This window comes from Entelurus aequoreus, linkage group LG10 (genome assembly GCF_033978785.1).
Source record: "Entelurus aequoreus isolate RoL-2023_Sb linkage group LG10, RoL_Eaeq_v1.1, whole genome shotgun sequence".
Classification (NCBI taxonomy): domain Eukaryota; kingdom Metazoa; phylum Chordata; class Actinopteri; order Syngnathiformes; family Syngnathidae; genus Entelurus; species Entelurus aequoreus.
The window spans coordinates 47,201,948-47,228,438 of record NC_084740.1 but is presented as its reverse complement, the minus strand read 5'-3'; the positions used below and the strand labels follow the sequence as shown (position 1 = coordinate 47,228,438).

At 42.2% G+C, this 26,491-nt stretch overlaps 1 long non-coding RNA gene across 1 annotated transcript; it reads left to right on the top strand.

The window, feature by feature from the left end:
- The first annotated feature begins 4,001 nt into the window (after window positions 1-4,001).
- On the top strand, window positions 4,002-10,831 carry LOC133658721 (uncharacterized). The gene is made up of 4 exons (XR_009827517.1): window positions 4,002-4,070; window positions 10,232-10,452; window positions 10,567-10,639; window positions 10,775-10,831. It is a non-coding gene; the product is annotated as an uncharacterized LOC133658721 (long non-coding RNA).
- Window positions 10,832-26,491: the final 15,660 nt, after the last annotated feature.

The following is a 26,491-nucleotide window of genomic DNA, read 5'->3' as shown; positions in this document are numbered from 1 at the left end:
TCACTGTATTCCGTTTATATTTACATCTAACACAATTTCCCAACTCATATGGAAACAGGGTTTGTATTTATTTACTCTAACCAACTATGAAATGATATAACATATATACAATGTGCTTCTGTCAGCAGCTACACTTTTCCTAACTAAGAGTTTCCCGCTTTTCTCCAAGCCTTCCTTCCCCCATGCATTCCTGAGCTAAGATAAAAGGTGACACTCTCCTGGAAACAGACGGCCTTTGTCTTTTGAGGCCTCCAATAAATACTCAAAAAAAGGTATTCTCTGAGCATTTCTTATGAAATAGATTATTACATTGTAAAACAACAGACACTTTACTTTTGCTTGTCCTTATGTCCCTGCAAGATGATGTTATGTATTGGACGCATGGCTGCAATGGTTGTGATCTCTCGGATGTAGAATGTTACACCAGTTAAAGCAGCAAAGCAGCAAAGCAGTAATTATAGTCTGCAAATTGTGTTGTTGTTAAATGATATTTATCTGATTTAAAGTCAAATACAGTTTATATACTTGTCTGTCTATCTGTGTTGGCCCTGCGATGAGGTGGCGACTTGTCCAGGGTGTACCCCGCCTTCCGCCCGAATGCAGCTGAGATAGGCTCCAGCACCCCCCGCGACCCCGAAAGGGACACGCGGTAGATAAATGGATGGATGAATCATTTGTTGCCGTGCTTTTTTGTGTAGACACCATGAAAACATACATTTAGAATGAATCGTTCATGACTTGCCCATCACTATGACTCTTTGGCCCCGCCCCTAAGTGACGCATGCGTGGAGGATATGCGCTTTGCAGCAAAGTCCTCCTTTACTCCACACACGCTTCTAAGCCTCGCTACTAACTACACTTTATTCATCCTCCGTGTCAGGATAAACTCCACTCGTCTCACTCAACTTTGGACATTATTAGGCCCGCTTAGCTTGCTTCTTGTTTTAGCGCGCTAGTTAGCTTAGCATGCTAGTTAGCTTAGCATGCTGACCAGATGCCCGAACCACCTCATCTGGCTCCTCTCCATGTGGAGGAGCAGCGGCTTTACTTTGAACTCCCCCCGGATGACAGAGCTTCTCACCCTATCTGTAAGGGAGAGACCCGCCACCCGGCGGAGGAAACTCATTTGGGCCGCTTGTACCCGTGATCTTGTCCTTTCGTTCATAACCCAAAGCTCATGACCATAGGTGAGGATGGGAACGTAGATCGACCGGTAAATTGAGAGCTTTGCCTTCCGGCTCAGCTCCTTCTTCACCACAACGGATCGATACAGCATCCGCATTACTGAAGACGTCGCACCGATGCGCCTGACGATCTCATGATCCACGATCACATTTAGTTCCACTTCAAACATTCACATGAGCCACAATGAGATGAGATGGTATAACGTGAACAGTTCTGGAACTTTATAACTCGGGGAAAAACGGGATCTCGTTGGAAGCGCGATGTATGAGCAGACGTTCTTTGGGTATAACAAAATGGTGTCTGCCAATGTAGTTTACAATGTCACTACGTCAGTAGTTGTCAAACTTTTTTCACCAAGTACCACCTCAGAAAATTTCCAAGTACCACCATGATGAACATCATTAAAATACAGTAGCGTAGTAGACCTTAATTATTCATTAAAAACAAGGAAGACACTTTATTTAACAAGTATATTTAATATTTTTAGTTACTGTAACATTAGGCCTACTGAAAGCCACTACTAGCGACCACGCAGTCTGATAGTTTATATATCAATGATGAAATCTTAACATTGCAACACATGCCAATACGGCCGGGTTAACTTATAAAGTGACATTTTACATTTCCCGCTAAACTTCCGCTTGAAAACGTCTATGTATGATGACGTTTGAGCGTGACGTCAATCGTTGAAACGGAAGTATTGGTACACCATTGAATCCAATACAAAAAACTCAGTTTTCATCTCAAAATTCCACAGTATTCTGGACATCTGTGTTGGTGAATCTTTTGCAATTTGTTTAACAATGAAGACTACAAAGAAGAAAGTTGTAGGTGGGATCGGTGTATTAGCGGCGAATTACAGCAACACAACCAGGAAGACAGAGATGGATAGCAGACGAGCTAGCCGCCGAACTCACCTTAACTTCCTCCGTCTTCGGGCCGCCGACTGCATCTGTGATCGGGTGAAGTCCTTCGTCGCACCGTCGATCGCTGGAACGCAGGTGAGCACGGGTGTTGATGAGCAGATGAGGGCTGGCTGGTGTAGGTGGATAGCTAATGTTTTTAGCATAGCTCTGTGAGGTCCGGTTGCTAAGTTAGCTTCAATGGCGTCGTTAGCAACAGCATTGTTAAGCTTCGCCAAGCTGGAAATTATTAACCGTGTAGTTACAGGTCCATGGTTTAATAGTATTGTTGATTTTCTGTCTATCCTTCCAGTCATGGGTTTATTTATTTTGTTTCTATATGCAGTTAAGCACGATGCTATCACGTTAGCTCCGTAGCTAAAGTGCTTCACCGATGTATTGTCGTGGAGATAAAAGTCACTGTGAATGTCCATTTCGCGTTCTCGACTCTCATTTTCAAGAGGATATAGTATCCGAGGTGGTTTAAAATACAAATTGGTGATCCACAATAGAAAAAGGAGAACGTGTGGAATCCAATGAGCCAGCTTGTACCTAAGTTACGGTCAGAGGGAAAAAAGATATGTCCTGCTCTGCACTCTAGTCCTTCACTCTAACGTTCCTCATCCACAAATCTTTCATCCTCGCTCAAATTAATGGGGTAATCGTCGCTTTCTCGGTCCGAATCGCTCTAGCGCCATTGTAAACAATGGGGAATTGTGAGAAGTCCTTCCTCCTGTGACGTCACGCTACTTCCGGTACAGGTAAGGCTTTTTTTATCAGCGACCAAAAGTTGCAACTTTATCGTCGATGTTCTCTACTAAATCCTTTTAGCAAAAATATGGCAATATCGCGAAATGATCAAGTATGACACATAGAATGGATCTGCTATCCCCTTTTAAATAAAAAAAAATCATTTCAGTAGGCCTTTACACACAGTTTGAACAGTAACACTGTGTTTGCATGTAGGAAAATAAAACACTGTACTTAAATAATGAAATAATATTTGGCGTACCACTAGGTGATGCCCGCGTACAACTAGTGGTACACGTACCACAGTTTTAGAATCCCTGCACGGTCGGTTCAGGTAGACGTGATCAATGCACGCGTGTGCAAAGACAACGTCACTTCCTTTTTAGTTGTGTAATGTCAGTTATGTTCCTGCATGATGTCACTACCATAGTTTTCTTTTTTGTCATCTTTATTTGAATAACAATGTCATATAAAAGATGACATGCTGATCATTTAAAAATTACGGAGCCCCTCAAGGGACATGGGTACACATTTTTTTAGATATGCATCTCGTGCGCACCAGATAGATTCTGGTGTGCACCAGTTAGTTTCTAGGATCCAGCTTCCTCAGTTGACCTCTGACCTGGTCCACAGAGATGACTAATGTCTGCGTAGAGGTGGTGGAGGAGGAGGAGGAGGAGGGTGCAGCCATGGCTGGGGGGAGGCGTGTTGAGGGGAGAAGAAGAGGGGGTGGCTGCGATGAGGAGTGGGGGGTGGGGAGGACACGTGCTGGTTGAAGAAGTTATTCCAGTCATTGGCCCTTGTCGTAGAATTTTTGACCTTTTGACCTATATTTCTTGTCTTTTAAGAATGTCCGCTCATTTTCAATTCTCTTGTATTTTGTGCCATTGAATGGACCAGTGGTGGGACAAAAGTGAATATTAAGTCGTGCCAACCTGTCTACAGAATGTGTTGACTGTCTAAAGGATTCGAGTTGTTATGGAACAGATAGGAAAAACAACAAGACATTGACGCATTTAGATAACAAACAATGACGCACAAGGAACAGATAGGAAAAACAACAAGACATTGACGCATTTAGATAACAAACAATGACGCACAAAAGACATATAAAAAATGGCAGAAGACCGGAACTCGAGAGTGATTTTGGCTTGTGTGTGTCTTGTTGGCTCCGGAGTGACATGTGGTCTGTCTGCACGGCCAACTAAATTCAACCTGCACTTCTGATAATGGGTAAATAAATTTGTTGTACTAAACTACTTTTGTTGCCTGTTTAAGCTTCGGACAATCCACTACACAAATTGGCGTCACGAACAGGATGGTTTAGAAGCTACAGGTCGACAGCCGCTCCCGCTCTCTCAGTCAGGCAGACAGTGTGCTGCACGCGCGCATAACAAGGTAAGCGTTTTGCTTAAAGTGCAAACATTTTCTGCCTGGAGAGAGCCGGATCGATAAGACTAATTGCTGAATCTATTTTTGATAAAAGATAGGTTTAGTCAGGTTCTCCAAAAACAAGCTGGAATGGGGTAAATTATGGTTGGATTGAGTTGTTTTATATGTGATCATTTGTCTGTGTGTTTGTTGAAAACGTGTGATTTCTTGTTTTTAACATAAGGGGATTGTTATTAGAATTTTGGTGGTTGGGAGTGTAGAAGCACAGACGATGTGAGACGAAAAATTTCTTTTAACCTCTTCATCCTCTGTCGTTGTTGGCAGAGGATGCTTCTTTCTGCAAGTGCATCAGAATTAGCCAGAGTTGGACAAAGATACATTTAAGGCAAGGGTTGCTAACTGGTGTAACATTTGGCCCATATAAAATTGATACGTCTGTGAAAGTGCGAGACACCTGTCTATGTGGAAACTGCAGCGGTCCCTAGTCCTTGTGACTCAGCGTGTAAAAAAGCCTCATATTAGGTGACCATTCAGTGACTCCGGTAAAGGAGATCAACTGAGCCAAGTTGTCACGAATCTGTTTAATGGCTGCAGAATAGACAGGTGGCGTCTCGGGCTCCATATGGTAGAGCTTTGGTGAAACTTGGTGAAACTGTATGGGACTGACCAGACACGATGTCTGTAGGTTGCTGGGTGATTCCTGGTGGTCCTATGGCGCCTTAGAGGCCAGTGATCCGTGTTGGTCAGTTTGATAACGCAGGTGCTGCTCCAATGAAACGGGTTAATCGCCGTTTTATGAGCAATGATGGAACCTGGTTTTTGTGATATGAGACGGCCGATTCCACAAAAGCACGCGTGCATTAGTTGTTTATATTGGTCCGGACCAGGGGGGGCGTGGTTTGTGGGATAAAAATGTGTGTTTTTAAATGTATATATATATATATCTGCGTATTGTAATAACATTTGTGTAGCACCTGGTTTCTTATCTGTTTTAAATTCCCCTCTGAAAAAATCAACCTCTCCCCTCACGCTTTTTTCGCACCCACGCTGATCTGCAAAAGTTGCGAAATTGTCCAAAATGTGTGTGCGTGTGAGAAAGTAGACAAAGTTTATGTACAGAAAACATATGAGTGAATGATCTATCCATTTAATTATCTTATTCCGCTCTCGGAGGTTGGATCGCGGGGGCAGCAGCCTAAGCAGGGAAGCCCAGAATACCCTCCTTAAACTTCACTATTTGTCCATCTAAGAGTGAATGATAAATGTTGTTCTTATTATTAAGGTTCTGATATGATACAGCTGTGCTTCTGGATGAGAAAAATAGTTGTCTATTGCATTTACTTTTAACTGTGCTGGTAAATTCTCTGTGTGAGTGACTGTGTGACGCATATAAAGAAAAAAAAAAAAGGAGTCTCAGCTGGGAGACATTTTGAGATAAGAGTGTGTGCGTGTGACGAGGCTGTGTGAGTGACAGCTGCGTGAGGCATTGGTTCGAAGAGGAGTGACACTGATAGCATTGAGCTAGGTTAGCATTGTATTAGCATAGCATTGAGCTAGGTTAGCATTGTGTTAGCATAGCATTGAGCTAGGTTAGCATTGTGTTAGCATAGCATTGAGCTAGGTTGGCATTGTGTTAGCATAGCATTGAGCTGGGTTAGCATTGTGTTAGCATAGCATTGAGCTGGGTTAGCATTGTGTTAGCATAGCATTGGGCTAGGTTAGCAAAAGTTTGCTTACTGAGGCATAGTAAGGCTAAGATAGCATCTAGCTTGGCATTACTAAGTGTGGTTGAACAGTTATTCTCGGTCTGGAGAGTGTGCTAGTAGTAGGTGCTTGCTAAGTCCAGTAAAATAATAGATATATGGAAAATTACACGTTTAAATATCAATAAATAAATACGGATTGTGGGACATTGAAACATTGTTTAATTCATCATTCATTTATATGTTTAGTATACTTTTTTGGTACAGCCTTGATGCTCTGCTGATCCATCCAGTTTCTGTGTGGAAGTTGAGACAAACACACACGCACGAACATCATAGATTAGGACACATTGTAACTTTGAATTAATAGTTATACAACAAATAAATTAATAATATTGAATTTAAATTTGATAAAGATAAATTGATCATACATTGACATTTTAATTTTTTTTAGGAATAAACACACAATAAAATAAAAGTTAAATGTATATTCTAATACATCTAAGGGCATCTGTGAAACATAGAGTCTGAAGAAGTACAGATAAGAGCCACTCAGCGCCATTGTCAAAACAAAACGTAGAGAAGCGTTAAACAAATTCTAATCAGAAGGAAGACAGACCAAATATGAGAACTTAAGTAAACAGACCGCAAGTAAACCAGAAATAATAATGTAAATAAATAACAAAGAAAGCAAATTTCTATGTGACATTGGTGCATGTAGAATTACAAATAGAGAATAAAACTAAATGGAAATAACTGTCTGTAAGATGAGCATGACGTCATGAATTGTGCTCGGGTTAGTAATAGATAGATAGATAGACAGATAAAACGTTATTGATTCCTTCAGGAGAGTTCCCTCAGGAAGAAGAAGTAAAAAGTAAACAGTAACTAATAAGGGTATAAATGGAAACAGAATAGAAAAATATTACAAGGAGAATAAAAATAGAACAGTAAAATAAGAGAAACTAGGCATTAACGACCATGATATAAAAAAGTATTGCACTGTTATTGTTTTGCATTCCCTGTCATCCTAGCCCCCCCCCCCCCCCCCCGCCCCCCCCAAAGAGGAGTTGTACAGTGTAATGATGTATGAGACAAAGGATTTTTTATAGGCTAAACCAGTAGTTCTCAAAGGAGGGTATGGTGTTTCCGCCCGGACAAAAAAGGGAGGTACTTGAAGGTATGCCAAGGGGTACCTGAGATTTTAAATATTTTAAAATAGCGACAATTCAAAATCCTTTATAAATATAATTATAGAAGAATAATTCTTCAACAAAATAAATATTTAGAATTAAGTTCACGAGCCCAGATGGATCTTTATTACAATATCCAAAGAAGGTTGATGATTGATTATATGTATAGAAATCTTTACTATAATTTAATCACTTGTTTAATTTTTAAAACGTTTTAGTTATTCTTATATTTTTTGTCCAAATAAGTCAAGTAAAACCACAACAAATGAGCAATATGGTGCACTGTTATACAATTTAATAAATCAGAAAATGATGACATTATGCTGTATTTTATTTCTTTAGTTTACTGGGAAAAAAGGTTGAAAACCACTGCCCTAAATCATATCTAAAGCTAAAATTATTTTATAAGACTGATTATTTTAGATTATTGTGTTTGTATTGTGAGAGTGGTTAGCTGCAAGTTTGTTTATTTGTTTGTTTGTTTAGTTGTTTAAGTGAAATGGGAAGAAATCAATAGGAATGGAATAAAACTATGAGTGCGATAGATAATGAATGAATAAATGAAATAAGTTTATTTTGGTCATATAATCAACCATCAACCAATTTGTGTGAGCAGTTTAACAGTAAATTAGACATATTAACAATCATACACATTTACACACAGAAAAGAAAAGAAAAAAAAAGAATGACCGAAAAAAAAAAAGAATAGGCGGAAGCCAAAGCTTATATTGGCCTATGATATACAATTACTGAACATTAAATTACCTGGAACATCAACGTTAAAAGATGAAAGTAATTGTTACTATATTTTATAATGTTAAAAAAACTTTACTTTTCAAGGGTCTCTTAAACCATAACAAAAAACTACATGTGTTCAGCTCATCACTGAGGATGGTACATTATTTAACTCCTAAAACTGAAATACATTTGTGTTTTTATTTTATTTTACTTGACCTATTTCAAAAATCAATATCCCCCGTAAATGATAGTTTTCTCCTCATAATGTAAACAAGCTAAGAATACAAACTGGAAGGCTGTTGTTCTTTACTTGGAAACATAATTGCCATTGTTTTAAAATTAAATTATCTGAACATTTAACACAGTATGACTTATAAAAAATAGATTGGTATGATCATAACAATAATGCTTTGTGTAATATTGAAATGAGCCTTTTAATTTAAGTATTGGGTCTATATTTCTTCTATAAACATTTCCCCAAACTTCAAAACAATATTACATATGGAAAAATAAATGAATAATATAACATGTGAAGACATTGCTTATTCATCATGTGTTTTACTTTATACCGAATAGCAATGGATTTGGATATTTTTCTTTAATATGTTCAATATGCGGCTTCCAACATATTAATGATCAATTACTATTCTCAAGAATGTAGTTCATATACTCTGTCAATTTCCACTTGATTCAACTTTAATTTGTGTTTCACAATTTGACTTTGCACCCTGGACAGGTCGCCACCTCATCACAGGGCCAACACAGATAGATAGACAGACAACATTCACACACTAGGGCAAATTTAGTCTTATTAATTTCTACATATTGAGATCTATTACTTAAAATAACTACTTAACCACTGTTGTGAAACACCTTTCTAATTTATGGGAGTATTGGGATAGGATTGAGGAAGATGTCTGCTGTGGTGGTGGTTAGTTTGGAAATTAATTTAATAAAAGTAACTTTAAAGTGCAGTCTGACATTTTAGTTTGGAGTAATTTATATTTTTATTTAGACATTGCAGTACACCATACTTCTGGATGTTGAGCTAGAAGAGGATAATGGCATGACAGAATAAAGTTAGAATTAAAGTTGGGGTGCCAGTGATTGTCACACACACACTGGGTGTGGTGGAATTTGTCCTCTGCATTTGGCCCATCCCCCGTGATTGCCCCTGGGAGGTGGGGGAATCATGTTTGGTGATTTGGCTCCCAAGTTTTTTATGGTCTTTGGTATGACTCGACCGGGGTTTTGAGCTTGCGACCTGCCGATCTCAGGGCGGACACTCTAACCACTAGGCCACTGAGATAAAGGAGGCAAACCAAATCTCAACAGCTTTCAGTTAGCTACAGATTTTGAGAGTATAATGCGAATAACTATAACTTTACAACTGTTTGCTGTGAATAGTGTTGAATAATAATTACAAATAACAGCCTACATTAATAAATAGAATAAGAGCCGATATGTAAAGTGTTAAAAAGAGGAGAAGTGTGATTAGGGCTGGCGCTTAGAGCATGGCCTTGTGTTTGTTGTGACTAGGTTGGATAACCAGTCGGAGACGGGCAAGGCAAGGATATGCAGCTTTGTTTGTGTGGCGTTTTTCATGCAACAAAGTGAAATGAAAGAAAATAAAAGCAAAATTAAAATGCAGACAATAAAAATAAACACAGTGCGGACGTTAAAACTTAAAAGATTAAAAGATTTAGCTGAAAGATAAGGAGAAACGTGAATAAAAACATTCTTTTGTTTTGGAGAATATCACGTACAGCGGGAGGTCAGAGTGCAAGCATGACAGCTTGCTCGCGCCTACTGATAGACAAATTATAGTTTAAATTAACTTATAGATCATCTTTAAGTGAATTAAAAGGGTACTTAAATACACATGAAGTAGTACGTATAATCTTTGAATTAAGGTTTTTGATTAGCAATTAATGGGATAGTTAAGACTGTAATTTTAAAACGTGATATGCAAAATTGAACTAACCGAGAGGATATGAAAACGATGGGTGTAAATGTTTTGATTTCCAAATTCTGGAGGAAAAAAAACCTCAACAAAATGTAAAACCATACAGACGGACTTGGGTGGTAGCCACGGTTGTGCTAGGTCAAGCGAGGGTGGAAAGGATGTGCAGCCGGGGGACTGCCACTCTGAACAAGACAAGCTCCAAAGTTGTAGCCAGAACATGCTCACAAAAAATACAGGTGTGACAGCAGGACGAACAACAGGATACAAACAGACCCCTGCTGGACATAAGTGTCAACGGACAATGTTCAACACAATCTTTGAAGCATTCCTTTGTGGTCAACCTGCACACACCTTGTAATGACCTGCTTACGAACTGTGCCCTGACAATTCAATACCGCACAGAAGGAACTTCCTGATGTTGCCTGACAGCACGACATCAGCTGACAACTACTGGGGACGCCTCCCAGGAACGAGTGGAAGACGGGGACTGCTCCAACTGTCCTAGCACTGGCTGACTGAGGTGCGTCCGTGTGTCCTGCCACCCAAACCGCCAAAGTGTATGATCACCAATTAGACGACTCATAATAGGAGCCTTTTGACTCTTATATATGGTTGGACTCAAGGTATGGCCGCTCATGTGAACTATCCTTACAACAATTAGAATGGTATAAGATGGACAACTAATGACCCACATTGTTCCTTTGCTCTCTGTCCTGCCTACGAAACCAAAAATTTAGGTCAAATGGCTCCGGAGTGACACGTGGTCTGTCTGCACGGCCAACTCAATTCAACCTGCACTTCTGATAATGGGTAAATAAATTTGTTGTACTAAACTACTTTTGTTGCCTGTTTAAGCTTTGGATAATCTACTACACCCTCTCTATTGTCCCCCCGACTGCTCTGGTCTTTGTCTTGTGGCCTGTGATGGTTTTCACACCTTCCCAGACCTCCCTGATGTTGTTCTGCTGCATGTAGCTGTCCTTAGCCTTCCTCACCTCCCGCTGTGCTGCTCTCATTGCCTCCCTGCCTCCACTCCTGAAGCAGCTTTCTTCTTGGTGACAACCTCCTGTGTTACCCAGGGTTTGTTATCAGGGTAGCACCCAACAGTCTTAGCAGGGCAGGTCACATCTACGCACAAGTTGAGGTAATCCGTAAGACGGTGAGTCACACCATCAATGTCCTCACCATGTGGAAACTGTCACACAATGACATCACACTAAGACATTCAGTGACAGTTTTCCAGTGTTTATCAGTCATTTTTCTTTACTTATTTAGAATTTTGGTACAGTAAAAAACTTTTAAACAAAGTGTTTGTTAGTGAAATGTTCTGAAATGTGTAGGTATATTCTTGCTATCGTTTATATTTTCAGAATGTATAATATTGTGTTTTAGAGAAATGCTTTGACATTTTGTTATTATTATTAATATTATCTGGAATACATTTTTGGCAACTTGAGGTGGCAACTTGTCCAGGGTGTACCCCGCCTTCTGCCCGATTGTAGCTGAGATAGGCTCCAGCGCCCCCCGCGACCCCGAAGGGAATAAGCGGTAGAAAATGGATGGATGGACATTTTTGGCAGCAGCAAAGTGGCTATTTGGGTAGTTTTTAGCTCTAAAAATGGTATTTCAACAAGTAAACAGTACAGTAGGTACTTGATTTATATATATGTAATGCTCATAAGGGTATTCTAGTAGAATATGCAGAGATAAGATGTGTCAATATCAAAATATTACGTGAAATCAATTTTTGGCAGCAACAAAGTGGCCATTTGGGTAGATATTTGTTCTAAAAAGGGTATTTCAACAAGTAAACAGTACAGTAGGTACTATATTTTGATATCTGTAATGCTCATAAGGGTATTCTAGTAAAATACGCGTGTGTAAATATGCGATGTGTAACTATCAAAATATTACGTCGAATCACTTTTTGTCAGGCAATATTACATTTAAAGGCCTACTGAAATTAATTTTTTTTATTTAAATGGGGATAGCAGATCCATTCAATGTGTCATACTTGATCATTTTGCGATATTGCCATATTTTTGCGGAGAGGATTTAGTATAGAACAACGTCGATAAAGTTCGCAGCTTTTGGTCTCTGATAAAACAAACCTTGCCCCTACCGGAAGTAGCGTGACGTTGTCAGTTGTTCACTCCCTCATATTTTCCTATTGTTTTCAACGCAGCTAGAGCTATTCGGACCGAGAAAGCGACGATTACCCCATTAATTTGAGCGAGGATGAAAGATTTGTGGACGAGGAACGTTAGAGTGACGGACTAGAATGCAGTGAAATACATATTTTTTTTCGCTCTGACCGTAACTTAGGTACAAGCTGGCTCATTGGATTCCACACTCTCTCCTTTTTCTATTGTGGATCACGGATTTGTATTTTAAACCACCTCGGATACTATATCCTCTTGGAAATGAGAGTCGAGCACGCGAAATGGACATTCAGAGTGACTTTCATCCCCACGACAATACATCGGTGACACGCTTAGCTACTGAGCTAACGTGATAGCATCGTTCTCAAATGCAGATAGAAACAAAATACATAAACCCCTGACTGGAAGGATAGACAGAAGATCAACAATACTATTAAACCATGTACATGTAACTACACGGTTAATAGATCTCAGCCTGGCAAAGCTTAACAATGCTGTTGCTAACGACGCTAAGGCTGACTTAGCAACTTAGCAACCGGACCTCACAGAGCTATGATAAAAACATTAGCGCTCCACCTACGCCAGCCAGCCCTCATCTGCTCTGCTCATCAACACCCGTGCTCACCTGCGTTCCAGCGATCAACGGCGCGACGAAGGACTTCACCCGATCATCCGTGCAGTGGCCGGTGGGCGGCTAGCATCGGCTAGCGTGTCTGCTATCCAAGTGAGTAGTCCTTGTTGTGTTGCTACAGCCAGCCGCTAATACACCGATCCCACCTACAACGTTCTTCTTTGCAGCCTCCATTGTTCATTAAACAAATTGCAAAAGAGTCACCAACACAGATGTCCAGAATACTGTGGAATTATGAAATGAAAACAGAGCTTTTTTTATTGTATTCAATAGGGAAGGCATACCTCTGTTCCCCGGGCTACGTCACGTGCATACGTCATCCTCCGAAGGCTTTTTCAACTGGAAGTGTGGCGGGAAATTTAAAATTGCACTTTATAAGTTAACCCGGCCGTATTGGCATGTGTTGCAATGTTAAGATTTCATCATTGATGTATAAACTATCAGACTGCGTGGTTGCTAGTAGTGGCTTTCAGTAGGCCTTTAATGACAATTTTACATAAATGAATACATCCAAACACGTTGTACATATTTATTATGTGCAGGAAGAAATAACAGTTACAATTGTGTGTATCTTCCAAACAAGAAAGAGATTTTATCACATCAACATGGGACTAACAACACTCCTTTAAATCTCATCAATACCACAGAAGAGGAAAACTGTCCTTTTCCGGGCATGATAAAGTCTTAAATAATGTCAAACACGTAGCGATACAATAACCAGGAAGATAAATTGTTTGTCTCACACCTAGTAATCCACTGTGGACACACCAAGGCAAAAATGTAGGTTCAGTGATACAATAACCATGAAGATAAAGTGTTTGTCTCACACCTAGTAATCCACTGTGGACACACCAAGACAAAAATGCAGGTTCAGCGAAGGAAATACATTTTTGGCAGGCATTCACATTTTGCCACAACACCCCTAAAGGGACATGGGGGAAAGTACTAGTTGGAAATACAGCCCAATTAACTCCTGTACTTGAAAGTCAAGGGCGGTCACGGCATGTTCTTGTCGTCGATGTTGGTCAATTTTCTAGGGCATTATGGCAAGTCTCAACGGCAGTCGCGGCTTTTGTCACGGTTGCCGTGGTTAAATTCGAGCCCTGTTAGCGGAATTACTTTTTAATAAATGTTATTAATCGGTGTGTTACTTCAAATATCTGGCATAATGCAGTTGAGATAAGTTTCATGTGAGAGCAGTCTGCACTGGACCGAACAGCAGGACAGGTGCAACAATGACATTATTACCTGTCACTCTTTATAACTCCTTGTGCAGATCTGAATGTTCATTATTTAAATGTTGACCTCAGTTTGAAGCAAAGGTGCTAATACTAATCGCCACATTTGGCGAGGCGTGTTTTAAAGCAGCTGTTGTGAGAGTAGCAAATGTGTGTGTGTGCTCCTTTAAGAATGGCAATATGTGGGGTGCGTGACGAGTAAGTGAGTGGGCAAGTTAGGAGAGGTAGCGCTAGCATGTGCAGGAGTGTCAATAGCATGGTGGATGTTTGCTTGTGCCCTGTGGAAATTATAAATAAAGTGACCAAGTTGTAACTAATGGATGGCCTCGTCATTCCGACCAAAGTGAAAGGTCTCCCCTGCTCTCCTCGACCACGGTCTGGGAGCCGACAAGCAGGAAAGGTGTAAAACAGTACTTGCAACGCGGTGCCTCCCTGTTTAAAGCGTCACATTTATTGTTAGTTTTGAAGCCCAAATACCTCCATGTTGTACTTCACACCCTCATTATTAACCAGTAGAATTGTAGTTTTCTGCCTTTCTTCCTCTTCAAGATGTTATTGCTTGTATGCACTTTGTGTGTGCGCCTCGACCCTGTAGTCACTCAGATGAAAGAGCAGAAGCGGTACTTTTCAAAGGTGGTATCGTACCGATTTTAATTGAGTGTAATGTATATAATGTAATGTATTGTGGCCAAACAGCTCCATTTTTGTTTCATCTGACATCACATGGACAAAGATAAGACCTTCTGGAGGAAAGTTCTGTGATCAAATAAAATAAAAATGGAGCTGTTTGGCCTCAATACACAGCAATATGTTTGGAGGAGAAAAGGTGAGGCCTTTAATCCCAGGAACACCAATCCCTACCATCAAGCATGGTGGTGGTCGTATTATGCTCTCTGCCTCTTTTGCTGTCAATGGAACTGCTGCTTTAAATGGGACAACACATTTAGCTGAACTGCACCAATTTTGTCAAGAGGAGTGGTCAAAAATTGAAGCAGAAGCTTTTGGATGGCTACCAAAAGTGCCTTATTGCAGGTAAACTTGCCAAGGGACGTGTAAGCAAATATTAACATTGATGTATGTATACGTTTGACCCAGCACATTTTCAGTAGACCCATAATAAATTCATAAAAGAAGCAAACTTCATGAATGTTTTTAGTGAGCAACAAGTATGTGCTCCAATCACTACATCACAAAAAAAATAAGAGTTGTAGAAATGATTGAAAACTCAAGACAGCCATGACATGATGTTCTTTACAAGTGTATGTACACCTTTGATCGCAACTCTATACAAACCCCGTTTCCATATGAGTTGGGAAATTGTGTTAGATGTAAATATAAACGGAATACAATGATTTGCAAATCCTTTTCAACCCATATTCTACACAGACAACATATTTCATGTTCAAACTCCTAAACTTTATTTTTTTTTTTCAAATAATAATTAACTTAGAATTTCATGGCTGCAACACGTGCCAAAGTAGTTGGGAAAGGGCATGTTCACCACTGTGTAACATCACCTTTTCTTTTAACAAAACTCAATAAACGATTGGGAACTGAGGAAACGAATTGTTGAAGCTTTGAAAGTGGAATTCTTTCCCATTCTTGTTTTATGTAGAGCTTCAGTCGTTCAACAGTCCGGGGTCTCCGCTGTCGTATTTTACGCTTCATAATGCGCCACACATTTTCCATGGGAGACAGGTCTGGACTGCAGGCGGGCCAGGAAAGTACCCGCACTCTTTTTTTACGAAGCCACGCTGTTGTAACACGTGCTGAATGTGGCTTGGCATTGTCTTGCTGAAATAAGCAGGGGCGTCCATGATAAAGACGGCGCTTAGATGGCAGCATATGTTGTTCCAAAAGCTGTATGTACCTTTCAGCATTAATGGTGCCTTCACAGATGTGTAAGTTACCCATGTCTTGGGCACTAATGCACCCCCATACCATCACACATGCTGCCTTTTACACTTTGCGTCGATAACAGTCTGGATGGTTCGCTTTCCCTTTGGTCCGGAGGACACGACGTCCACAGTTTCCAAAAACAATTTGAAATGTGGACTCGTCAGACCACAGAACACTTTTCCACTTTGTATCAGTCCATCTTAGATGATCTCGGGCCCAGAGAAGCCGGCGGCGTTTCTGGATGTTGTTGATAAATGGCTTTCGCTTTACATAGTAGAGCCTTAACTTGCACTTACAGATGTAGCGACCAACTGTATTTAGTGACAGTGGTTTTCTGAAGTGTTCCTGAGCCCATGTGGTGATATCCTTTAGAGATTGATGTCGCTTTTAAACAATTTAAACAAATACACAAGGCGACTCGGTAAAGAATCTGGGTATTATCTTCGACCCAACTCTCTCGTTTGAGTCACACATTAAGAGTGTTACTAAAACAACTCTCTCGTTTGAGTCACACATTAAGAGTGTTACTAAAACAGCCTTCTTTCATCTCCGTAATATCGCTAAAATTCGTTCCATTTTGTCCACAAGCGACGCTGAGATCATTATTCATGCGTTCGTTACGTCTCGTCTCGATTACTGTAACATATTATTTTGGGCTCTCCCTATGTCTAGCATTAAAAGATTACACTTGGTACAAAATGCGGCTGCTAGACTTTTGACAAGAACAAGAAAGTTTGATCATATTACGCTTATACTGTATATACCTTTATATACCTATATACATATATAAATACCTATACTGGCTCACCTGCACTGGCTTCCTGTGCACTTAAGATGTGACTTTAAGGTTTTACTACTTACGTATAAAATACTACACGGTTTAGCTCCATCCTATCTTGCCGATTGTATTGTACCATATGTCCCGGCAAGAAATCTGCGTTCAAAGAACTCCGGCTTATTAGTGATTCCCAGAGCCCAAAAAAAGTCTGCGGGCTATAGAGTGTTTTCTATTCGGGCTCCAGTACTATGGAATGCCCTCCCGGTAACAGTTAGAGATGCTACCTCAGTAGAAGCATTTAAGTCCCATCTTAAAACTCATTTGTATACTCTAGCCTTTAAAGGACTACTGAAATGATTTTTTTTTTTTAAACGGGAATAGCAGATCCATTCTATGTGTCATACTTGATCATTTCGCGATATTGCCATATTTTTGCTGAAAGGATTTAGTAGAGAAAATCGACGATAAAGTTCGCAACTTTTGCTCGCTGATAAAAAAAAGCCTTGCCTGTACCGGAAGTAGCGTGACGTCACAGGAGCTAGGATTCCTCACAATTCCCCGCTGTTTACAATGGAGCGAGAGAGATTCGGACCGAGAAAGTGATGATTACCCCATTAATTTGAGCGAGGATGAAAGATTCGTAGATGAGGAACGTTACAGTGAATGACTTGAGAGGTAGCGATGGACGTATCTTTTTTCGCTCTGACCGTAACTTAGGTACAAGCTGGCTCATTGGATTCCACACTCTCCTTTTTCTATTGTAGATCACAGATTTGTATTTTAAACCACCTCGGATACTATATCCTCTTGAAAATGAGAGTCGAGAACGCAAAATGGACATTCAGTGCCTTTTATCTCCACGACAATACATCAGCGAAATGCTTTAGCTATGAGCTAACGTGATAGCATCTTGCTTTAACTGCATATAGAAACAAAAGAAATAAACCCCTGACGGGAAGTATAGATAGAAAATCAACAATACTATTAAACCGTGGACATGTAAATACACGGTTAATGCTTTCCAGGCTGGCGAAGGTTAACAATGCTGTGCTAACGACGCCATTGAAGCTAACTTAGCAACCAGACTGCACAGAGCTATGCTAAAAACATTAGCTCTCCACCTACGCCAGCCAGCCCTCATTTGCTCATCAACACCCGTGCTCACCTGCGTTCCAGCGATCGGCAGAAGGACGAAGGACCTCACCCGATGCGTTTGGCGGCCCGGAGACGTAAGAAGTCAAGGTGAAGTCGGCGGCTAGCGCGGCTAGCGCGGCTAGCGCGGCTAGCGCGGCTAGCGCTCCAACAAAGTCCTCCTGGTTGTGTTGCTGTAGTCCGCTGCTAATACACTGATCCCACCTACAACTGTCTTCTTTGCAGCCTTCATTGTTCATTAAAAAAATTGCAAAAGATGTCCAGAATACTGTGGAATTATGAAATGAAAACAGAGCTTTTTGTATAGGATTCTACGGGGTACCATAACTTCCGTTACTCGGACTTCGTCACGCGCATACGTCATCATACCGCGATGTTTCAGCCGGATATTTCCCGGGAATTTTAAAATGTCACTTTATAAGTTAACCCGGCCGTATTGGCATGTGTTGCAATGTTAAGATTTCATCATTGACATATAAACTATCAGACTGCGTCGTCGGTAGTAGTGGCTTTCAGTAGGCCTTTAAATAGACCCCCTTTTTAGACCAGTTGATCTGCCGATTCTTTTCTTCTCTCCTCTGCTCCCCTCTCCCTGGGGAGGGGGAGTTGCACAGGTCCGGTGACCATGGATGAAGTGCTGGCTGTCCAGAGTCGGGTCCCCGGGTGGACCGCTAGCTTGTGCATCGGTTGGGGACATCTCTGCGCTACTGACCCGTCTCCGCTCGGGACGGTTTCCTGCTGGCCCCACTATGGACTGGACTCTCGCTGATGTGTTGGATCCACTGTGGACTGGACTTTCACAATATTATGTCAGACCCACTCGACATCCATTGCTTTCGGTCACCCCTAGAGGGGGTGGGGGGGTTACCCACATATGCGGTCCTCTCCAAGGTTTCTCATAGTCATTCACATTGACGTCCCAGTGGGGTGAGTTTTTCCTTGCCCGTATGTGGGCTCTGTACCGAGGATGTTGTTGTGGCTTGTGCAGCCCTTTGAGACACTTGTGATTTAGGGCTATATAAATAAACATTGATTGATTGATTGATTGATTTTTGATCCAGTACCGTCTGAGGGATGGAAGGTCACGGTCATTCAATGTTGGTTTCCGGCCATGCCGCTTACGTGCAGTGATTTCTCCAGATTCTCTGAACCTTTTGATGATATTATTGACCGTAGATGTTGAAATCTCTAAATTTCTTGCAATTGCACTTTGAGAAACGTTGTTCTTAAACTGTTTGACTATTTGCTCATGCAGTTGTGGACAAAGGGGTGTACCTCGCCCCATCCTTTCTTGTGAAAGACTGAGCATTTTTTGGGAAGCTGTTTTTATACCCAATCATGGCACCCACCTGTTCCCAATTAGCCTATTCACCTGTGGGATGTTCCAAATAAGTGTTTGATGAGCATTCCTCAACTTTATCAGTATTTATTGCCACCTTTCCCAACTTCTTTGTCACGTGTTGCTGGCATCAAATTCTAAAGTTAATGATTATTTGCACAAAAAAAAAAACGCTTATCCCTTTCGGAGTGGCGGGGGGTGCTGGAGCCTATCTCAGCTACAATGGGGTGGAAGGCGGGGTATGTGTATATATATATATATATATATATATATATATATATATATATATATATATATATATATATATATATATATATATATATATATATATATATATATATATATATATATATATATATATATATATATATATATATACTGTATATTTATGTATCTATGTTCACTTTAACAGTCCAGTTGTGATTGATTGAATGCCCTGAGAATTATACTGGACATTATTTTGTAATTGCCACAAAATAACGTTTAGTATTTTGTTCATTTCTTGCCAAAAAATATTTGTATTTTATAGATAATTTTAAAGCAGAGTATTGTCCTTAGGGCCCTCTGGCACCTCATAGGGGACCCGTAAAATCTGTGCCTCTTAAGACCTCACTGTTGGCTTTGTACGCTCATGTTACTTCTCAACTAGTCAAAGTTGATGCTAATCGACCTGTTTCTTCTCCTTTTTACAGAATGTGAAAGCAAAAGTGAGTCCACAAATAACCAAATCGTGAAAGCAGAATCGAAAATGAAATCTGAATTGGTAAAATCTTATCTATTTCCATCCCAGCATGTGTTTGTCTTCTTGTGTCCTGCAGACGTCTGTGAAAAATATGGTCCACCTGAGCAGCAGGAGGGGTCCTCCAGTATGGAGCAGAAGAGCTCACAGCACCTCCACGTGAAAGAAGAGGAGCCACAGTCCCCCCACTTCATAGAGGAAGACAAGAGACACCTCATCAGTGTGAAGAGTGAAGATGATGAGGTCAAAGGTGAGAGTGAGGAGAAGAGAAGCAGCAGCTCAACACAACACATGACAACAGAAGCTGATGGAGACCACTGTGGAGGATCACAAGCAGACAAGATCTTAGCTCCACTATCAGATAGTGAGGACACAACGTCACACTCTCCTGACACTGATGATGAACACTCTAAACATGATAAGACATGTCACACTGACAACACTCACTTCACATGTTCTTTGATTTTTTTTTTGATTGAGACTTTTATTAGTAGGTTGCACAGTGAAGTACATATTCCGTACAATTGACCACTAAATGGTAACACCCCAATACGTTTTTCAACTTGTTTAAGTCGGGGTTCACTTAAATTGATTCATGATATAGATATATACTATCAGATATATACTATCATCATAATACAGTCATCCCACAAGTTAATCATCAGAGTATATACATTGAATTATTTACATTAGGTTTGGTTTTTATCATCAGTCATCAACAATTGAGAACAGAGAAATTGAAATTGTAACAGTGTAGGTCTGACTTGGTAGGATATGTAGAGAGAGAGAGAGAGAGAGAGAGAGAGAGAGAGAGAGAGAGAGAGAGAGAGAGAGAGAGAGAGAGAGAGATGTTTGGAGTTTAGATTTGAGGGTTTTGGAGGTGCTAGGGTACCAGGAGGTGCATGCGTAATCGAAAAAGGGTTGGACGAGAGTTCCCGCTAGATGGTGCTTTTGTTGACCAGAGAGGAGATTATATAGAGATATCTCGTTCGTTGGTTGACCTTTTTGATTACCTTGGTTGCCATTTTATCACAGGAAAGATTAGCCTCTAGAATGGAACCTAGGTAGGTGACCTCATCTTTCCTGGTGATAACAATGTCACCCACTTTTATGGTGAAGTAATTGACTTTCTTAATGTTGATGTGGGAGCCAAACAGGATGGATTCCGTTTTACCCAAGTGTATGGATAGCTTGTTGTCAGCGAGCCAGGTGCAAGTTCTACAGAGTTCAGCTCTGAGGATTTTCTCCACCTGTGACTTGTCCTTGTCTGATACCAGCAAGGCCGAGTCATCAGTGACAACACTTTTAAATACCCTTGTAATTTCAAAAGACACATGAGAATACACACTGGAGAAAAACCTTTTCTTGCTCAGAATGTGGTAAAGGTTTTGTAAGAAATCAAGATTTAAAAGTACACATAAGAATACACACTGGAGAAAAACCTTTTTCATGTTCAATCTGCGGTAAAGATTTTACTCAAAGGCCCCATTTCAAAGCACACATGAGATATAATATATTATGTTCTTGTTACTTGGGGTGGTATAGCTCGGTTGATAGCGTGGCCGTGCCAGCAACTTGAGGGTTCCAGGTTCGATCCCAGCTTCTGCCATCCTAGTCACTGCCGTTGTGTCCTTGGGCAAGACATTTACCCACCTGATCCCAGTGCCACCCATATTGGTTTAAAGGCCTACTGAAAGCCACTATTAGCGACCACGCAGTCTGATAGTTTATATATCAATGATGAAATCTTAACATTGCAACGCATGCCAATACGGCCGGGTTTACTTATAAAGTGCCATTTTAAATTTCCCGCTAACTTTATGATGACGTTTGCGCGTGACGTCAAGGGTTGAAATGGAAGTATTCGGACACCATTGAATCCAATACAAAAAGCTCTGTTTTCATCGCAAAATTCCACAGTATTCTGGACATCTGTGTTGGTAAATCTTTTGCAATTTGTTTAATGAACAATGGAGACTGCAAAGAAGAAAGCTGTACACAACCAGGAGGGCTTTGAGTTGGATAGCAGACGTGCTAACTGACGCTAGCCGCCGACCGCATCGATGATCGGGTGAAGTCCTTCGTCGCACCGTCGATTGCTGGAACGCAGGTGAGCACGGGTGTTGATGAGCAGATGAGGGCTGGCTGGTGTAGGTGGATAGCTAATGTTTTTAGCATAGCTCTGTGAGGTTCCGTAGCTAAGTTAGCTTCAATGGCGTCGTTAGCAACAGCATTGTTAAGCTTCGCCAGGCTGGAAAGCATTAACCGTGCAGTTACATGTCCATGGTTTAATAGTATTGTTGATTTTCTGTCTATCCTTCCAGTCAGGGGCTTATTTCTTTTGTTTCTATCTGCATTTAAGCCCGATTCTATCACGTTAGCTCCGTAGCTTTAGAGCTTCGCCGATGTATTGTCGTGGAGATAAAAGTCAATGTGAATGTCCATTTCGCGTTCTCGACTCTCATTTTCAAGAGGATATAGTATCCGAGGTGGTTTGAAATACAAATCCGTGATCCACAATAGAAAAAGGAGAAAGTGTGGAATCCAATGAGCCAGCTTGTACCTAAGTTACAGTCAGAGTGAAAAAAGATATGTCCTGCACTGCACTCTAATACTTCACTCTCACGTACCTCATCCACAAATATTTCATCCTCGCTCAAATTAATGGGGTAATCGGCGCTTTCTCGGTCCGAATCGCTCTTGCTGCTGGTGTAAACAATGTGCAGATGTGAGGAGCCCTTCAACCTGTGACGTCACGCTACTTCCGGTACAGGCAAGGCTTTTTTATCAGCGAGCAAAAGTTGCGAACTTTATCGTTGATGTTCTCTACTAAATTCTTTCAGCAAAATATGGCAATATCGCGAAATGATCAAGTATGACACATAGAATGGATCTGCTATCCCCGTTTAAATAAAAACATTTCATTTCAGTAGGCCTTTAAATGTAACTTATATATTGGGTTTCACTATGTAAAGCGCTTTGAGTCACTAGAGAAAATCGCTATATAAATATGATTCACTTCACATGATATCTTGTTGTTCTATTTTCTCATTTCAAGGGGAACTGCACTTTTTGGAATCATTCACATACCCTTTGTGTCAGGACTTGGTTCTTGGGTTTTGTTTCTCCGGAAGGCAACGGAAAATTGGCACGGGCAAGACGTGAATTAAGAAACATGATTTAATATTAACTCAAAAAAAGAATAAACAAAAGGCGCGCACAATGGCGGAAATACAAAAACTTGGCTATGAAAATAAAACTTGCACAAAGGCAAAACTATGAACAATGAAACAAAAACACTAACTGGCATTAATAAACAAACTTACTTGACAAGGAACTGTGAACATGACATGAAGTAGAGGGATGAAAAAGTGTGAGGTCGCCAGGACGAACAACAGAAAAACAATGGACTTAAATAACACAGACATGATAACAGGTGCGTGACTCAAAACGTGAAACAGGTGCGTGACATGACAGGTGAAAACTAATGGGTGACCATGGAAACCAAACAAAACAAGGAAGTGAAACCAGGAACTAAAAAAAAGAGTCCAAAAACCAAGCAAAACAAAAACATGATTAACACAGACATGACAGAGCCCCCCCCCCTTACGGACAGATCCCAGATGTCCCAACACAAAAAAAATGAACAAGAGTCATGGGAGGGCGGGAGGGGATACATGGCGGTGGGTCGCCAGGCCAAGTGGCCCCGAATCCACCGAGGCATAGTCATGTGGCGGCGGCGAGTGGAGCGCCGCCGCCTCAGGCGAGGTGGGCGACCCGGGAAGGGCCACATCCGTGGCAGACGATGAAGTGGGCGCACTTGGCGTGGCGGACGACCAGGTAGCGGCTATATCCGTGGCCGACGAGAAAACAGGCGCGTCGTCGTCATGGCAGGCGTAGAAGCAGCAGATGAAGCAGGCGGCAAAGCTTGGCGTGGAACGTCGGGCGGCGAAGCTTGGCGTGGCGCGTCGGGCGGCGAAGCTTGGCGTGGCGCGTCGGGCGGCGAAGCTTGGTCTTGTCCGCTTGGAGGGTCTTGGCTGCTTGGAGGGTCTTGGTCTGGGGTGTCTTGGTCTTGGTCTTGGTCTTGGTCTGGGGTGTCTTGGTCTTGGTCTGGGCTGTCTTTGTCTTGGTCTTGGCGTGGGGGGTCTTGGTCTTGGCGTGGTTGGTCTTGGCATGGTTGGTCTTGGCATGGTTGGTCTTGGTGTTGGCATGGTTGGTCTTGGACTTGGTGTTGGCATGGTTGGTCTTGGCATGGTTGGTCTTGGCGTGGGGGGTCTTGGCATGGTGTGTCTTGGTCTTGGCGTGGGGGGTCTTGGTCTTGGCGTGACGCTGCGACTGGCGGCACTTGGCGTCGTGGAGCTGCGACTGGCGGCACTTGGCGTCGTGGAGCTGCGACTGGCGGCACTTGGCGTCGTGGAGCTGCGACTGGCGGCACTTGGCGTCGTGAAGCTGCGACTGGCGGCATTTGGCGTCGTGAAGCTGCGACTGGCGGCACTTGGCGGCGTGAAGCTGCGACTGGCGGCACTTGGCGGCGTGAAGCTGCGACTGGCGGCACTTGGCGGCGTGAAGCAGGTAGCGGAACTTGGCGTGGAGTTGCGACTGGTGGCGCTTGGCGTGGAGCTGCGACTGGTGGCGCTTGGCGTGGAGCTGCGACTGGTGGCGCTTGGCGTGGAGCTGCGACTGGTGGCGCTTGGCGTGGAGCTGGGACTGGTGGCGCTTGGCGTGGAGCTGCGACTGGTGGCGCTTGGCGTGGAGCTGCGACTGGTGGCGCTTGGCGTGGAGCTTGTCGTGGTGGAGCTTGGCGTGGAGCTGGGCGTGGTGGATCTTGGCATGGTGGAGCTGCTAGGCATGTTGATAGCCTTGGAGCAGGGCGTGGAGCAGGTGGAGGTGACCTAGCTGGAGGCTGTGGCTTGGCAGGTCGAAATACTGGTGGTGGCGGCCGTGCTGGTGGCTGTGGCTTGGCAGGTCGAAAGACAGGTGGTGGTGGCCAAGCTGGAGGCTGTGGCTTGGCATGGTGATGCTGACCGACCCAACCTGAACAATTCCCAGCCCTAGCCCCCCCCAAGGAGCGGATCCCAGACGCGCTCCCCGCGGTCTGGAACCGTCTTTTGGGGTGGGTGGAGGGAGGTCAGGAGGGGGGCAGAATCCTCCCCTCTAAATTGTCCAAAATGTCCTTTTTTTCTACATGTGATTGAGTGGGTGAAAAAAAAGAAACATGCTGTGACGTGGGCGTGGCTTGAGTCTTGGGGGGCGGGGCATGAAATTCGGGTGTCTTGGCTTGACAGGATCTGATTTCTAAAAACATGTCCTGGTAATGTCTTTTCATGTTTTTAGAGTCTTTGGTTGGAGGCGGATGATCAAAAGAAAAATAATTCCGAAAAAAAAAATCCTGGTCTGTGATGTCATCCTGAGGAAGCCGGGCTGCCTGTGGCTTTCTTCCACCCGGAGGGGGAGGGGCTTGTGGGAGCAGCGTGTCCTGCTGGCTCGCGGAAGTCTTTCGTCTTCCGCGGCTGGGGCGACGTGCCAACGTCGTCCTCGGACCAAATGGAGCACAATGGCACCAGTCTTCCATCTGGCCCCCACATCATGTCTTTGTGCTCCATGGAGGAGTAGCGCGGCGTTTCCTCCTCCATCGCGCGCAGGACCGCCCAAGAAGCCTCGTCAAAACTGTCCAATTTTCTTGCGGAGAAACTCTTATCCTGGCGACCTACTGTCAGGACTTGGTTCTTGGGTTTTGTTTCTCCGGAAGGCAACGGAAAATTGGCACGGGCAAGACGCGAATTAAGAAACATGATTTAATATTAACTCAAAAAAAGAATAAACAAAAGGCGCGCACAATGGCGGAAATACAAAAACTTGGCTATGAAAATAAAACTTGCACAAAGGCAGAAACTATGAACAATGAAACAAAAACACTAACTGTGGCATTAATAAACAAAACTTACTTGACAAGGAACTGTGAACATGACATGAAGTAGAGGGATGAAAACGTGTGAGGTCGCCAGGACGAACAACAGAAAAACAATGGACTTAAATAACACAGACATGATTGACAACAGGTGCGTGACTCAAAACGTGAAACAGGTGCGTGACATGACAGGTGAAAACTAATGGGTGACCATGGAAACCAAACAAAACAAGGAAGTGAAACCAGGAACTAAAAAAAGAGTCCAAAAACCAAGCAAAACAAAAACATGATTAACACAGACATGACACTTTGTAAGTTAAAGTTAAGGTCCCAACGGTAGTCACACAGTAGGTGTGGTGAAATTATCCTCTGCATTTGACCCATCCCCAAGTTCACCCCCTGGGAGGTGAGGGCAGCGGAGGCCACGCTCGGTAATTATTTGGTTATTTTACCCCCAACCCTTGATGCTGAGTGCCAAGCAAGTAGGCAATGGGTCCCATTTTTATAGTCTTGGGTATGACTCGGCCAGGGTTTGAACTCATGACCTTCCAGTCTCAGGGCAGACACTCTAACCACAAGGCCACTGAGCATGTCGATGGTTAATTCATCATTTTCATCATTTCTTTTTATTCCTTTCATGAAAATGCATATATACAAGCCATATACAGTTGACACTTTCATTGTTTGTTTCTTATACATTTCCATGATCAGAAAATAGCAGATGGAAGAATACTATTCTTATATTTATCTGCCCCCTTTTTAACACTAATTATTTTAGATGACTTTATCACTGTTCCCTCCACCAACACCCCAACT